Source organism: Equus quagga, chromosome 13, assembly GCF_021613505.1.
Source record: "Equus quagga isolate Etosha38 chromosome 13, UCLA_HA_Equagga_1.0, whole genome shotgun sequence".
Classification (NCBI taxonomy): Eukaryota; Metazoa; Chordata; class Mammalia; order Perissodactyla; family Equidae; genus Equus; species Equus quagga.
This window is the reverse complement of record NC_060279.1, coordinates 21,838,925-21,854,863: the sequence shown is the minus strand read 5'-3', so window position 1 is coordinate 21,854,863 and position 15,939 is coordinate 21,838,925. Positions and strand designations below refer to the sequence as shown.

The 15,939-nt window shown below is 43.1% G+C and overlaps 1 protein-coding gene across 1 annotated transcript in view; it reads left to right on the top strand.

Annotated features, from left to right (window-relative positions):
- The window catches only part of SMYD2 (SET and MYND domain containing 2), a 48,915-nt gene that overhangs the window by 1,004 nt on the left and 31,972 nt on the right, over positions 1-15,939 (top strand). The gene's annotated exons all lie outside the window — the stretch shown is intronic.

Below are 15,939 nucleotides of genomic sequence, written 5' to 3'. Positions count from 1 at the left end.
GGGGCTCGGACCGCGGCGGGAGCGAGTGCGCGCGGCGCGCGGGGTCCTAGCGCCCGCGCCAGGGGCAGCGGTCGCGGGGGCGCGCGGGCGCGGGTGGTGCGTGTGAACCCCACGCCGGGCTGTGCCACGTGCGTTAGGAAACAGGAGCCAAGTTCCCGCGGCACGCCTTGCACGGCACGTTTTCAGAGTTGCTCACACGCAATGTGCAAACCTGGGAGTGCAGGGTCCTGCCCTCCCACTTGGGCTCGGGTCCAGGCTTGGTCCCAGCGTGGGCAGGCGCTGCCCTCTCGGTGCAGTCCGGGTTCCGGCAGCCATAGTCTGTCACCTTTAACTTGTGCTTCCTGCGGTGTATTGTGTCCCCCACAGCTCAGCTCTGCCGCAGACTTGCCGTTTCCTCCAAGGAACTTAATGACACCTCATATTTCATGTAAAGTACGTGGCCCCTCTTCTTCCTTTCTCACTCTCTGCACTTGGTGTTGGGAGAGAATCCCGAGGGGTACTGACCACACACCCGGGATTCTGAGGGGCTGCACTGATGGGATTTATCTAGCCCTAGTTTGAGATTGAGAAAACGTGGTCGCTGGGGGGATGAGGCAAAGTGTGCGACTGGAAATGGTATTTACCTGTAGCATATCATGTGTGTCTATGTCTACGTCCATATGTATTCACATACACTAACACGTAATTATATCCTCAAGCCTTAGGACAGTGACCTCAAAGGCACATTAGAAATCACCAATGCAACACTCTCTCCATTTTACAGGCGAGAAAACGAATGCCCAGACAGGAAGTGTGACTGTATGTATATTCACGCTACAGTTAAGGGAATGAAATTGGTCTGTTCAGTTCTGCCCGTTTCCCCCCTAGTGAGGTGCTCCGTGAAATGACCGAGACAGGAAGCGTGGCGTTGGAGTTAAGTTTGTACCTGGCCTTCCACTGCTTTCTGAGGAACCAGCCCTGCTTTACTCTCTTTGAACCTCAGTTTCTTCATCTTTGAAATGGAGATTCCCAGATTAAGCCAGCCTGAGGTCCTGCAGGTACCTGTTAGTACAGGTCTCAAGTCCAGCATACACTGAAGTACTCGATCTCCGAGATCTGTGCGCCTTATTCTGCGATAAGACTTAGCAAAAGAAGGGACAAAAGCTAAATACTCTAGTAATCTTGCGCAGACTCCCTGCCAGAGCTGTCTTCCGCTCGGGGGGACCTGGAAAGGAACTAGACACAGAATCATGCCGTGGGCAGCTTAAGGGCTGTATGTGATGTGGCTCTTTGAATTGGTGAGCCAAGAGCTAAAGGGTCATGGCACCACTTTGCGACGTTTGAGTGAAGTGAGCATTGGGTTTTCCCAAAGTTAAAAAGGCTGCTGTGACTGGTCCCTTGATCTTCTGAGCCTCGCTGTGGCTCGGAGTCTGAAGCAGTGTGGGTGTCTGGAGTGGCAGGAGCAAAGCAAGGTCACCCAGCACAGAAGGTGCCTCCCTCCCTCAGGGATCCTGGTGATTCCCCGGAGTCCGTGGTGAGAGAGGACTGCAGTCCAGGCACATAGTAGGTCTTAGATGATTGTCACTGGTCCTCCCCTCCAGTGAAGTAAAGATCAAATCCCTCTGGGTTCAGAGGGGAGAAGCAGAGCTGAGAGATGCTTCCCTTTAGCTCTGAGTCTCCTAACTGTGTCTACTGCGCACACCCCAACTTTGAAAGATTAGTGTGCAGTCAGGTGCAACTTCGCAGATCACCCTGCCATATGTGACAGAGTTTGCTCCCCCCCCCTTTTTCTGAAGTTAGTGTCGCTAACTGTTGCCTTAGACCCCTCACTAGGGCTGCCACGTGGCTGGGGTGGTCTCCTGCACCTGCCCCGACCTTTCTCTCTGTGGCTTAGGTGAACTTCTGTCAACACCCACAGTTGGTTTCCTTTCTCTCCCCAAGGAGTCATTTGAAATCAACTAAAATGTACAAGAAGTGATGATACCGTGATGCCTACGAAATGAGAAGTCTTTGTACCCCATGCTATGATTTCTGTTAAATCCAGTTAGTTTAGAGGTAGTGGTTAAATTATTCTCATAGATTGAACACCATTTCCTCTGTCAACTGTTTGTATGTGTTCGAGGACAAATCAGTCTGTCCAGCTGTACTAGAGGAACATGTCTGTGTCCCATTGTGCCTCGGGGGAGAATGACTAGAATTCTCAAATAGGGAAACGTACAGGGCAAAATGCACTACTTCCCCTCCTCGTCCCTCAAAAAGACAACTGCTTCTCAGCCTTTCTGTGCCAGAAGTTTAACATACACAGTATTGCTTAAGATGAATAAGCCAGTAGAGATTTTCCATGTCATAGTCATGGTATCAGAGTTTAACTTATTTTGAAGGAAAATAAGTGATTTCTTCAGGAATAAGTCTGTTCTATAAGTTAAAAATAATGGGAAGTTTCTTAGGTCACAATGGAATAATGGGATGCTTACTGTCAGCGCAGTTCAGACAAAGGTTTGTTTCTGGGCGTTTTAAATTTGTATCCCATTTTCTCAGTTCAGTGGGTGATGCCTGGGAAGATGTGTGTCTTGCCTCAGCTGCTAGAAGGCAGTTCCTAAAAATATAAATGTCTTTCAATTGGGAGCTGTCCTTATCAGACCTCTTCGATATGTTTTCTCTGTACACACAGACACACAAACAAACACACACACACACACACGAATGTTTTTTGGCCATTGGCCAACTTTTTATGACAGAATTATGTTATATTTCAAATTTGGTATTTGGCATATTGTAACACTTGATGTAATTTGTCTCAGAAAGAGAAAAATCCACGGTAAACCTGTGTACCATCTGAATATTCATTCTGTGTGCAGTTTCTTGGGTGAGCACATGTGCCCTTCTTGATCATTTAAGGTCATTGAAGGGCAAGAATCTTGTCTTTTTCGTTAGTTTGTTCAGAATATGGGAGAAAGGTAGGAAGGCCCACTTAGTCTCCTTAGATTTGAGCTGTTGGAACCCAGTTTCGGGGAATTTATATTATGTCTGGCTTACTCAGAGTGGTTGTTTTAAAAATTAGAATGTTTGCAGGAGCACAGCACAGTGATCAAGATGTCCTTTTTCAGCAGTTATGAAGACGTCGTGTCCCCCGCATTTATTCAGTAGCTGTGTTCATCTCCTCTTTTCCATTGTTTTACCAACCTGTCAAAGGAATCTCCACTTGATCTTAACCAGGATTAAGAGCCGTGAACTCTTGATGATGTTTTCGTAAGGCTGTCTGAAGTTGTCCTGGTCCCGGCCACCTGAAGCTGCACAGGCGAAGGCGGTGTTGTCCCAGGGCTACTGTGATTCTGCTAATTCTGAGAATTGGAGTCACTAAGGAGAGAAATGGCTTCAAATCTATTCAAATTATCTTGCTTTCTCAATGAAAAATTGGGCACATGCTCTCATAGACGATTCCCCCCTTTCTACATGTATTTTTAAAAAATGGGTAGTAAGATAAAAACATACAACAGATTTCCTCTAAAAGGTTACAATAAAGATTACAAAACCCAGCCTTCTGTCTATTAGATAATGAGATATTGTGTTGTCCCTTTCAACATTTCAAAGTTTGTATTTATTTAGAGACAAAGGAGGGACTTTGGTCTCAGATTGACTTGGTTGGAATTCTGGCTTCATCCCTTCCTGATGGTTTGTCTTTAGGCGAATTATTTAACCTCTCTGAACTCCCAGGTTCCTTTGTGTGTAAAATGTGCGCATTAATACCCACCTTCGGAGCTGGTCCTGGGATAGTGGCAGTCACGTGGTCAGTTCAGCCTAACACGTAGTAAGCTGTCAAAATCGGCCTGGTGTCTCGTGTGTACTTGTTTGATGAGCTCTGCCGGCTTAATGTTAAACAGAGTGGTAAAATATTATAATTTCAGAGACATTTTTATGAAGTTGGGGTTGGGGTGGGGGATCCTGGGAAGGAAGTACTGGAAATTGTTGACCAGTGGAGTTGTCATTCAGATGGCACATTGACCTAGACCTCAAAGCAGCGGTTCTCAGCCTTGGGTCCCCCAAAATAATGTGGGTGTCTGGAATCAGTTTTCAGTATTTCCAAAAACCTAATGGAGATGATATCATGAAGCTACACAGCTAAAGCTTTTTTTAAAACAAGAGCTTTTTCTAGCTGCACAGTGCTTAGATGTTTTAATACTCTTCTACCATGAGGTTAAACAAATATTTGAAAAGAGTAAAGGAGGGAAACAGAAGTTTCCACATAGCAAGGACGGCCTGGCTGCTCTGTTCTTTTTGTTTAGTATGAATCTTTCCGCTGTGGCGAGGAGCAGTCCTGTAAGACTTCAGATGTGTCAACTGCTGTAACTCACTAATTTTTCAGACGGGGGGACACAATTTCTGTTATAGCTTTTAGGGGCTCAGGGACCAAGTTGCACGTTTGGAAACAATTGGAGATGAAAGAGACGGAGGAGCAGCAGGGTGTCCTGGAGTGAAATCCAAACCCTGAGGAGTGAAAATCAATGCCCAACACCTTTCCCCTGCAAAAGCAATTGCACGAAATCTCTCAGTCCAAAAACTCTGAAGATCCCACGTAAAATGACCTTCCTTTAAATCCTGTTGCTCTTTGCAGCTCTTCAGGCGTTTCCAGATACGTCTTATTTTGATCCTCCTGAGAGTGGCTGGGGTAGAGAGGGCCTTATCCCATTCTATGTGGGAAAGAAACTGAGTGTTGGAAAGGGTCAGTTGTTTCCTTGCATGTCACATATTTTTGGTCAAATATTTATTGAGTGCCTCCTAAGGGCCAGGCTTTGTGGAGCCATGTCTTCCTATTCTGAGTGTGAATTGTGTGCTTCACACCTGGACGCAGGGACTTAATTCATCTCTGATTTCTCCTCCAGGGAATGCGATTTTGATCCCCACTTTTTCTATGCTTCCCCCTCCCCCAGTAGGTAATTGAACAAACTAGCATGTTGTTTCTAAGTTTGACAAAGAAATGGATTCAGCTGTCTTGGATCTATATCTTCTGCTTCTGTGGGTTCAGAGATGTTTTTAGTACAAGGCTTTGGAATTTGCATAAGAGACACATATATTTTTTAATGTCTCAATTATTACATAACAAAACTTTGGTCCTTTTGTGAGTTTGGAATATTTTTAAATATTATGCTAGAACTAAGATGAGTTTGTCATCTTAGTCTTCATGCCTACATATGAAAAGTTTCTTTCTGTGCCCTCTGAGAGGGCAGAATCAGAGTATAACCACTTTTCTTTTTCTTTAACATAGCCATTCTTCAGAACCTTGCTCTATGCGAAGTTAAATCAATGAGGTTTGGAAATAGAACGTATGGTGCAGCTATGCTAGGAGGCCCCTGGATGATATTCCTGTGGGACAAGCACATTGCACACTAGCTATCAGAAGCTTCTTTAAAAAATGCTAAGAAATGTCCTAAATTTCTTTGGGAAGATCCATAGCTCCGTGCTATAGTTAGGCAGCAACTGGTCTTCAGGAGAACTCCGAATTGGTGAGAACCTGGGAGAGCAAAGTTGTCTGCTTTAGAACTTGAACTAGAGAATTATAAAGACAGTTTCTATTTTATTTTGGTCTTTTAGACTTACCTCTTTTGCCTTAGGTTAATAGCTCTTTTCTTTTCCTTGTCAATATAAAGGAAATATAAAATAACTACAATTTTATGCCACTTTATTTCTGCTTCCCAAGGAGGCAATCAATAATTATAAATATCGTTTATATTCCTGGAGTCATTAAGAAGTAAAGTCACTCCTCACCACCACACACACCCCCTTCTTTTGGACCTCAGGTGTAGAGTAAAGTAATCATATTTCTCACTTCTGGGCATGCTTTCATCTGATCTGGGCAAGGCCTCTTTGATTTACAAGAATGTCCCCTCTGTTGCTGATTCCCCATTCCGTCTCCCGCTCCTCTCAGACTGCCCCTCTCTGGGTTTGCCTCCACGTCTTTGAATATGTGTGTCTGCATGTCCTGAGCATCACCAGGGAACTAGACAGGCCTAGACCAGGCCACCCTGCTTTGACTGGTCCACATTCAGACTTTGAGCCCTCCTCTCGTCAGCCTGGCAGCCCGGCAGTTTTCTGTAGCAGTTCCGAGCTGAGAGGCCACCCTGCGCCGGCCCCATGTCCCTGGAGAGCAGCCAGTTCAGGACTAGAGGTCTCTGTCCCCTCTTAAGCGACTTGCATTATCAGCCTCTATACACCGCCATCACCTCTCCCACCCACATCCCCAACCCTCACATCTTTGGATTTCTAGCAAATCTCTGGTACTTTAGGGGTGCAGTCCTCCGGCAGGGAATTGACTGAAGTAACTGCCTTTTCAGGGGTTGAACCCGTGACCTTGGCCTCATTAGCACGGGCGCTCTAACCAGTCACAAAGCCGCACACCTCACTTTGTGTAACTTCTGCTGACTCTGTTCCTACCACCCTCGGAGGCCTCCTTTTCAATTGCAAAGGCGTTCACACCAACACAATAGAACAGACGGAAATCAGATCTCTTCAAGACTTCTCTGAAGGACAGAAATATGCGATTTAGCAGGAAAATAATACCCAAAAAGTCTTGAGGGTTCAGGAAACAACTTATCTTTCTAGTCCATGCATTTGCTGAGTATCCAGCTGTGTCTCACAGATTCTTCTCCAATCATAAATTTAAAAATAGCACGGAACTCTTTGTGCCAATTTATTAACATAAAATCTGATAACTCGTACACAAATTGGAAGGTTACAGATGACTAAGTGGAAATATTGCATGTATCTTATTCCAATGGATTGGGTTAGATTTTATAGGAAGGAGTGGATCTGAGAATTCCCACATGCTTCTCTTTGGCAAGTTTTAGTCCCTGGAAACCAAAATGAATGTTTGCTGTGATCGCTAAGACCCTGGTATGTATCAGCAAGTGTGCTATGATGTACAAGGCGCGTCGGTGCCCGGGGGATCCGGAGTCCCAGGGAGGAGAGGAGAAATAAGGACAAGTCACTGGAGAAGAAAATTTCATACCAGGGCTTGAAGACAGGCATATCCTGGGGGAGGGAGGTGCAAAGAAAATCTGGCTGACCAGCAAGGTACAATTTTTCATCTGAGCTGAATAAAAATCTCAAGGATTTTATATCCTGGCACTTGGAAGGAGTTATGGTGCCATCTGTGACAAAATGAAAAGATCTTGGACAGGGGGAGCTTTTTCTCTTCAGTCTGTGCCAGGAAAGACTCTTCAGGAATGTGGGTCGTGGGCTCCTATTTTGTTGATTTTCCTCACTGTGATAATATTTGCATAGGAGACACTCAGCCATGTGACACCTGAAAAATCTCTTCTCTCTTGTCAGTTGCACAAATCTGTAGTAGAGTGACCATTGCTGTTCACAGTGACAGCCTCACATCTTCTTAAAACCTCAACAGTCAGGGCTGGCCCGGTGGCTCAGTGGTTAAGTTCACATGTTCTGCTTCGGCGGCCTGGGGTTCGCCGGTTCGGATCCTGGGTGTGGACATGGCACCACTTGGCAAGCCATGCTGTGGTAGGCGTCCCACGTATAAAGTAGAGGAAGATGGGCATGGATGTTAGCTCAGGGCCAGTCTTCCTCAGCAAAAAGAGGAGGATTGGCAGCAGATGTTAGCTCAGGGCTAATCTTCCTCAAAAAAAAAAAAAAGAAAAGAAAAGAAAAACCCTCAACAGTCAGAGACGTTTAATTATGAGCAGATGGTAAACTCCCTGAGGGGAGGGATTCTGTTTTTAATGTACTCAACAAATATTTACATTAATGGAGACTTGCTGCCTTCTAAATCCCTAGGAAACAACTGTGAAGAGAAGGAAGAAAAATCCCCACCACCACCGAGCTTATATTGTAGTAGGTTTTATTAATTTTTATTTTAACCCACAGTGCCTAGACCGTTTTAACGTTTCAGCAGATTTTTTGTTCAGGGCAGTAAGGTTTTGGGGTTGAATATTTTCTTTTTCTTTCTTTTAGTTAGTTGAAAACTGGTAATCCATGTATGTCATAAAGAAAATTCTGGTGACCAAACTGTTTACCCTCACACCCTAATTTATGACTTATGCAAACTAAGGGAGCACTTTGATCAGATGGGACCTAGGTTTAATGAAATTGTAACATCCCTGCATTGTGTTAAAATGGCAGCAGCTTTGGGTAGACATTTTTGGGAAGTTAATGAAATTTAGTCTACTCATCCACCTGAGTAAATATTTCTAAATATCCCTTAAAAAAAAAACCTGTAGCGTTTTTTTCACCTTAAAAACTTTCAGGCTCACAAAGTAATAGGGATTTAGAGACAATCTACTACGTATTTCTCTCAATATGTAATTGATTTCGGCACGTATTCAGGCCTTCCGAGTCACCCAGCTACTAAATATGTTCTAGGTACAGCGAGGGGGGAGAGAAGCACATCTCCACCTTCTCTTTGCATGAATCTTCGGAGAAGGGCGGTGCTGGACCTCCGCTGGAGAGTCGGGGCTGCCTGATGGGGAGCCCCTAGAGCCAGGCATCAGGAGTCCTGTTTGAGTCCAGTTTGCTCTGCTGTCCCAAAGTGCTTGTAGTGATACACACGCATGTGCATACATGCGTACAAACGCGCATACACGCATACGCATGCGTCCTGCTGATTCTCTCCTCATTGTCCCTGTTGCCCTGTCTGACTCTCAGGTTCTAAGAAGTCTGTGCTGATTTCTGCAGACTGGATGAGCTCCCTTCATCTTTGCTCCCAGTGCAGCTTGTACAACCCTCCTTCGTCGCACTTGCTCCTGGGGTGCGGAGCTAGAGCTTACTCATCCTTCTAGCCCCGGCACTTAGCCTGAGGCCTGGCACTCTGTTACTTCAGTAAATATTTATTAAAGGAATAGTCTCATTTCTGCAACTTGTTTTCCTGGTGGCTCTTTGGGCAGGCCTGTCACCTATCTAAATAGACAATTCTGATCATTCTTGGAAATGAATCCTTGTAACTACTCGCAGAAGCCTTCATTTATCCCTGTTTTCTTCAGGACAGGATCTTGACTCCATAGTAAGTGCCCCTGCCAACCGCTCAGCATTACCCTCCGCCTCTTTTTCACTTACACCCTAAACACCATCTGGGTGGTCTTTGCAGCATCCAGCCAAGGTGCTGTGTCATTGTTTATCCTTCCTTTTGTCCATTCGTAACCTAGAATGCTTTTCTCTGCCGTGAACCCTTCCTTCCTCAGCCTCCCTCCCAGGTGAGCCTTTGTGCCCAAAGTCTGTGCCTCCTCAAGGAAGATCCAGCTCAAATTCCATCTCTTTTATGAAACTTCCTCTTAAATACTTCAGCCCACGGATCTCTTCATTTTATTTAGTTACTACTTTATGTTTATTTCACAGTCGTTTGCTATTTACATTGATTGAACAGCCTCCTATTCCAGGCACTGTGCTCTAACCCTGGGGATTCAAAGATGAATAAGACCACATCCTCTGTAAGTACTCTGACTTCCGTGTCTGCAAAGAGCTCGGTCCTAGGAGCAGCTTCCTGCTTTCAATTCAGCGTCAGCTGGGCCATTTGGGTGCTGAATCATTTTGCTTTTATATTTACCATTCTCATGAAGGTAGGGCTTATTTCCCCAAATAGCTCAACTTTTACAAAAATATCATTCCTCCAGAGCCTGGCACAATACTTTACACAGAAAATAATACTTTTTGAATAGAAATTACTTGGCTCAGGTAGATTAATGTATTTCCTTCCTGCCTCATCTACAAGGCTTTGTAATATAAGAAAATGTTCTTTATTCAGAAATACAAGTGGAATCGATATGAATTGAAAGAAAAATGTCTGTTAAATCTGTTCAAATGATATCTGATAAATTTGAGTTCTCACAGTAAAGTCCACAATTGGGATAATTTACCTAAACAAACTGGCAATTCAGTTTTTAATTGTTTGTCTATCGGGAAATAAAACCAAAGGGATGAGAGAGTGTCACCTCTTAAAATTCTTCTGTAAGCAATTAAACAGGGGTTTTTTCATGTAAGTCAGCTTCAGAGCAGGTCACCCATTTCCTGGGCAAGGAGTTAATGCTCGTGTTTGGCTGCAGAGGGCCTGGCCGTGTTATGGAACTCACATTGAGCATTAGGTTATAAAGGTATTTTCACTTTTTTTTCCCCTACTCTGTGGCTGGAATGTTGAAGTGAGGAATATTGTGTGGAGGATTTTCAGTTTTTAACTAGTTAAATTTATATGACCTTGGTTTTGTCCTTTTCCTTAATATTTCGTCACCTGGGTGTTGTGAACGTTAAGGCAACAGCAGTCATAGGGGAATGCAACATTATTGCTGTCCATTACAGAGTACTAATGATAACGTCTATCATTTGTCCCTTTGGAGGAAGTGCTGGATGTTACTTATTGTCTGTTCCTTTATGAGAGAACTGTGTTAAAAAGAAAGGCACTAGTTGCTTCTTTCCTTTTGACTTCCCAATCAGTAGGCATCAGAGAAGTAAAAGATCAAGAAGCAAGAAGTGTTATTCTGATCTCCCACAGAAGTTAAGAGAGAAAGCATTTCCAGAGGAAGATGTTACATTTTAAAAAATGCATACCTTCGTTCTTGGGGCAGGCTTCAATTGTTAGGGGTTTTACAGGACCTACAAGATGAGGTTTGGAGGTAGGTGTCGTCCAGGGGCTGAAAACATTGATTAATGTTCACTGTTCCGTAGGCTGAGTATTTCGCTCCTGTGTCCATAAGCTTGGTGAATTTTTTTGTTGCTAAGGCAAAGGTAAATTTCATTTCGACCAGAGCCTGCATTAAAACAAATCCTAAATCAGAATCATCATTTTTTTTCATTGCTGAGCTTGACTTGTAATGAATCAGTAATGTGTAGAGTCGTGTTTACAGTATTCTTTTAGCTTTATTGAGGAATAGTTGATGAATATAATTGTATATGTTTAAATTGTATAATGTGATGATTTAATATACCTATATGTTGTGGAATGTGTAATTACTAAGATCTAGATAATTAACACATCTGTCACCTCACATAGTTAACTGTTTTGTGTGTGGTGAGAATGTTTAGGATCTACTCTGAGCACCTTTCAAGCATACCATATTGTATTGTTAGCTAGAGTCACCATGTTATACATTAGACTCTCAGAACCTATAACTGAAAATCTGTACCCTTTGACCTCCATCACCCCAGTTCTCCCCAGTGTCATAATTTTATAACAAGGCCAGCCAGCCATCGCCAGGACCACCAAGCCTAGCGTTCGCCTTGTAAATCACGGCTCCTCTTCCAATAGTTGGGAAAACCTATTAGTTGCTACCTTACTGCCCTAAATATTTCCTGTCTCCCCTAGATCTAGGCCCCGGGCTGTAACTTTTAACAAGCCTCAGAACAAAGCCCAGGGGAAGGTTCAGGAAGAAGCTTCCCGCTTCACGTGGGTCCCGTTTCCCCGTGACATTGTGGATTAAAGTGCTATGTGGAGCGTCTTTCACTATTACACAAAAACCTATGGCCTTAGTATTCTCCTTGTCCCCTGACCAGGGTTATAATAGGTTCGGCCACAATTCCTCCAATTTTTATTTCTCTCAAATAAAAATTTGCTAGTGTGACCACACTCTCTCTGGGTGGGAGGCTAACTTTGTTTCTGACTGTCTTGTTTCAACCCATGTGAAGTTATATTGCGCCGCTGGGCTTTTTTCCTTTTCTCTTTTTCATTTGACTGGGGCTGCCTCTGTTCGACAGAGCCTACTTGTCACTTCTTCTGTCACCGTTAGTTAAAAGTAATTGTTATTGCAAACCCCCTCCATGCCAGTATCATTTTCTTTCATGGTAAAACCCACTAAGCATTCATTTCAGTAGCAGAAAGTAGGGAGCTCACAGGATCAAACCCTTTTTATCTGGATCAACAGCACCTGCGGCAACGCATTAACTAGCAGGAGTTGTTAATTACATCGCTAACTTGTTGATCTTCATGGCTTCCGAATTTTAAAAGCAAGAAAATTAATCACTGCATGTGTCTCCTCCACTAGAAAATGACAGGAGCGTGTCTTCCAAGTTCTGTTCCAGTCACTAATAATCAAATGCTTGCATTTTCCTATAACATTTCTTTCCTCCCTTTGTGGACGGAACCATTTCTTAAGTTCAAAGAGCCCTTCCATTCACAGCAGGGTAGATATTTCCCAATAAAACAAAGGTTTTGGAAACATAAATTGTCTAAATATGAGTCTGAGTGAGATTGTACTGAAGGTATTTCAATAGTTGATATCACTTTAAAAAAAAGAGTGAAGGCTAATTAAAAGTGTAGTAGTACACTCCACTTGTATTTTCTCATTTAATTTTCATAACCTATGAGGTTGAAACTATATCTTGATTTTACAGTGGAGGGAACGGGTTCAGAAAGGATTAATAACTTGCCTGAGATCACATAGGGCCTCAAGCACCAGAACGAAAAAAGGATTTGAGATAGGGAGGTGGGAAAGGCAACTCATCAGATTCATCCTAAGTTGTGAAGCTGAGGAGGAGGAGGAGACAAAGCTGAGGCTTCTGTTCGAAGTCTCACACCGGCTTCCAGAATACAGGCTGGTCCCCCATTTACGATGGTTCAACTTAACGATTTTTTGGCTTTATGTAAGATGGTACAAAAGTGATACGAGTTAGTAGAAACCATACTTCGAGTGTCGATCTTTTCCCGGGCTGGTGATGGGCAGTCTCAGCCTCTCTTGTGATGCTGGGCAGCGGCAGCATCCGCAGCTCCCGGTCAGCCACACGATCACCAGGGTAAACAACCCATACACTCCCAACCATGCTGTACCCATACCACCATTCTGTTTTTCACTTTCAGTACAGTATTCAATAAATTGCATGAGATATTCAACACTTTAGTATAAAACAGGCTTTGTATTAGGTGATTTGAGGTAAGCTAGTCTAAGCTATGATGGTCTGTAGGTTAGGTTTATTGAATGCTTGTACTTAGGATATTTTCAACTGACGATGAGTCTATCAGGACGTAACCCCTTCATAAGTCAAGGAAGGTGTGTACTGACTTAGGAAGGTCAGCCACTTTATTCTTATTTAAACATTCCTCATCAAGGTCGCTAAACAAGCTAATCCCTAAGAAGAGTTACATGGTGAACAACCTGCATTGCAGAGAAGAAGCCTTCAACCCTATTCAGCAACTTCTGCTGTCAAAAAAATGCTCAACCCGGATGGATGACCGTAGGCTTGGGCCCATGGTTGTGCCTTCTAGAAGCGTGTTAGAATCTCCTGGAGAGCTTTCAAAAAAATCTCAGCACAGACCAAGCAAATGAGAGTTGCTGGGCTCTGCCCCAGGCCCAGACGGGCGTGTGCTGCAGAGGGTGAGAGCGTCTGTAGGAGGCTGTTCGTGATTCACTTTTCACTGTCTTTCAGTTCCATTTCTTTGGGGTTCAGTTCATTCCTCCAAGTAACCTTTATTAATCTGTCTTCAAGGGGAATTTTGTTTTCCTTGTTTTGGTATCTTTTCCCCAAACCTCCTGGATAATTCAGATTAGGTTACACGGCAAATGGAAGATTTATAGCTGTGTCTTCTGTAGGGTCAGAGTTTATTCCAAATGCCTTGTATATTCCTGCAGTGAAAGTGGATATCCCATATGAAGTTTCTCTCTGGCTGAACTCCTCAGTCAGTGAGAGTCAACCACTCACAGGCTATCTCTTTCTCGTTCTCTCCTTTCTCTCTCAAGCACGTACACAATGCAGGTACCAGCTCGGCAAATTTTGGTTTGAGTTTCAAACATTAGATTTATAAAAGCTTACATCTCTCCCTAGCTGTGGAAAGAACTGAAGCATGAGACACATATCTGGATAATGTCAACAGAGCTCCCTCTCCTGTCCCCACTCCACCTCATCTAGAATTGCTCCTACCAAAGGAGATTCTTAAGCTATTCCCTCTCAGGGACTGGCTTAGCTTTTCTCCTTCTCTGTTCTGAAGGTAGTCTGGCTCAGGACGATCTATATTAAGAAAAGTCACGTATAACCGGGTGGTCGACTTAATGAGTGTATATACGGTGAACTCTGCTTCAGAGCCAGGCAGAACTTTTCAGCTGTTTGTGAGAGCTGCAGTGTTCTCTCACTCGGTTCCCAGAGGACGTGATTCAGCTTGGACTTGCCCAGTGTGTGTCTGAGGAATACTTAGATTTACTGCACTGAATGAGAGGGAGGGACCTTCTTTGCGCAGACTAAATACAAAATCAATCCTGTTTTGTTTCAACCCATTTCAGGTGAAGTCAATTCCTGTCTCACAGTTGGTTGGAAGACCCTCTTGGTGGGGAGGCTCCCTCCCCAAATTTCTTTTTGAAAAATGATCCTAGATACTCCCCATTGCATCTTTGAAGCAAAGTGACATTAATGGGATGCCATTGGAGCTGGGACATGATGCAGACCAGACTACAGAATGCTTTTACTTAGGCTTTGTTATTACTTTGAGCTTATCCAAACATATAGATTATTTTTGCTTCAAGTGGTATATCCTCCTGGATAATTGTCACAGTACTCAAGAAAGGATGCTCTTATAGGATGAAGACAAAATGTGCACATCGATATGTGAATTCAGATTCTGCTACCTACTTGCTGAATGACCACGTTGGGTTAGATATTTCACCTCTAGGATCCTCCTTATCTTCATCTGAAAAATAGGAATAATAATATATTCATGGAGCTGATGTACTTATTAAGATAGATCAGCAGTCTTCAAACGTTTTGGTCTTAAGGACCCCTCCATACTCTTAAAAATTGAGAACTCGAGAAAACTTTTGTTCATATGGATTATATTTATCAATATTTACCATATTTGAAATTAAACAATTATAAAGCATTCATTTTAAAATGGCAACAACCATTACTGTTAAGATAACATTTTTTTAATGAGAACTGTTTCCCAGAACAAAAGAATTATAACAGTGATGTTGTTTTACAGTTTTGCAAATCTCTTTAATGTCTGCATTTCCAGAAGACAACTGGATCCTCAAATATGCTTCTGAATTCAGTCTGTGCTATTAGGTAGTTTGGGTAGGCGTATATGGGGAAAATCCAGCCTCATATAGATATGTACATAATTGGAAAGGGAGTACCATATTAATAGCTTTTCAGTTAATTGTGGATATTCTTTGATTCAACACCAAAACTCCGTAAGTGATACTGTCTTAAAAGTTAGCTGTAACGTGCAATCTGAAGCCGTATCAATGAACTTCATGTACTCAGTTACATTAAAAATCCCTTGGTCTGTCTTGTACTTTGAGTGACTCTTTTAGCCATGCATAATTTTTTAAACAGCACACGCTGGTCATTTGGAAAATATTGGTGCACTAAATTATGTGGACCTTCTAAAAGTTGAATCATTTCATCAAACTATATCCAAAAAAATCACAGTTGTTAATATCACCACCAATCTCATCAGATGAGAGACTGTCAAGCTCGGGGTGGCAGATATATGTTTTCCAGATTTCTCATTTTTGCTTGAAAGCCCAAATTTTATCATTGGCAACAAATATTGCCAATTGTTTTCCCTGATGTAACAGGCTCACTTCATTCGTTTCCGTCATGTGTCTGCCAAATGCTCAAGTCAGAATAACCACAGTTTGTCTAAAGGTGTTCTTTCAAGTAAAATGGTATTCCAAGAGAAAAGTGGCTAGTTCAGTTTATAACTGGGGGTCACCAAGTGCCTTTCCTGAGACAGCCATCATACAGCAGTAGGCAGCAGAAATACTTTATGCTTTCTTCCCAGTTCATCACAGAATATCAAAAAGATGCATACTGAGGAGTCGAGATTTAATAAGCTTAACATTTGTTGCTGGTTCATCAGGGACATTCTTAAGTGAAACTGGCTTTTTTTCCCTTTGCTGTGAGTGTGTGGAAGTGAAGAATCCTGGACAGTTTGGGGCCACTGTGATTTGTACGAAGGCCCTGGAAATTTTGCCTTCCAGGCGCCTTGACACCTTAAACCTTCTGCAGCACAAATGTCAAGATGGTAGTATTAATATG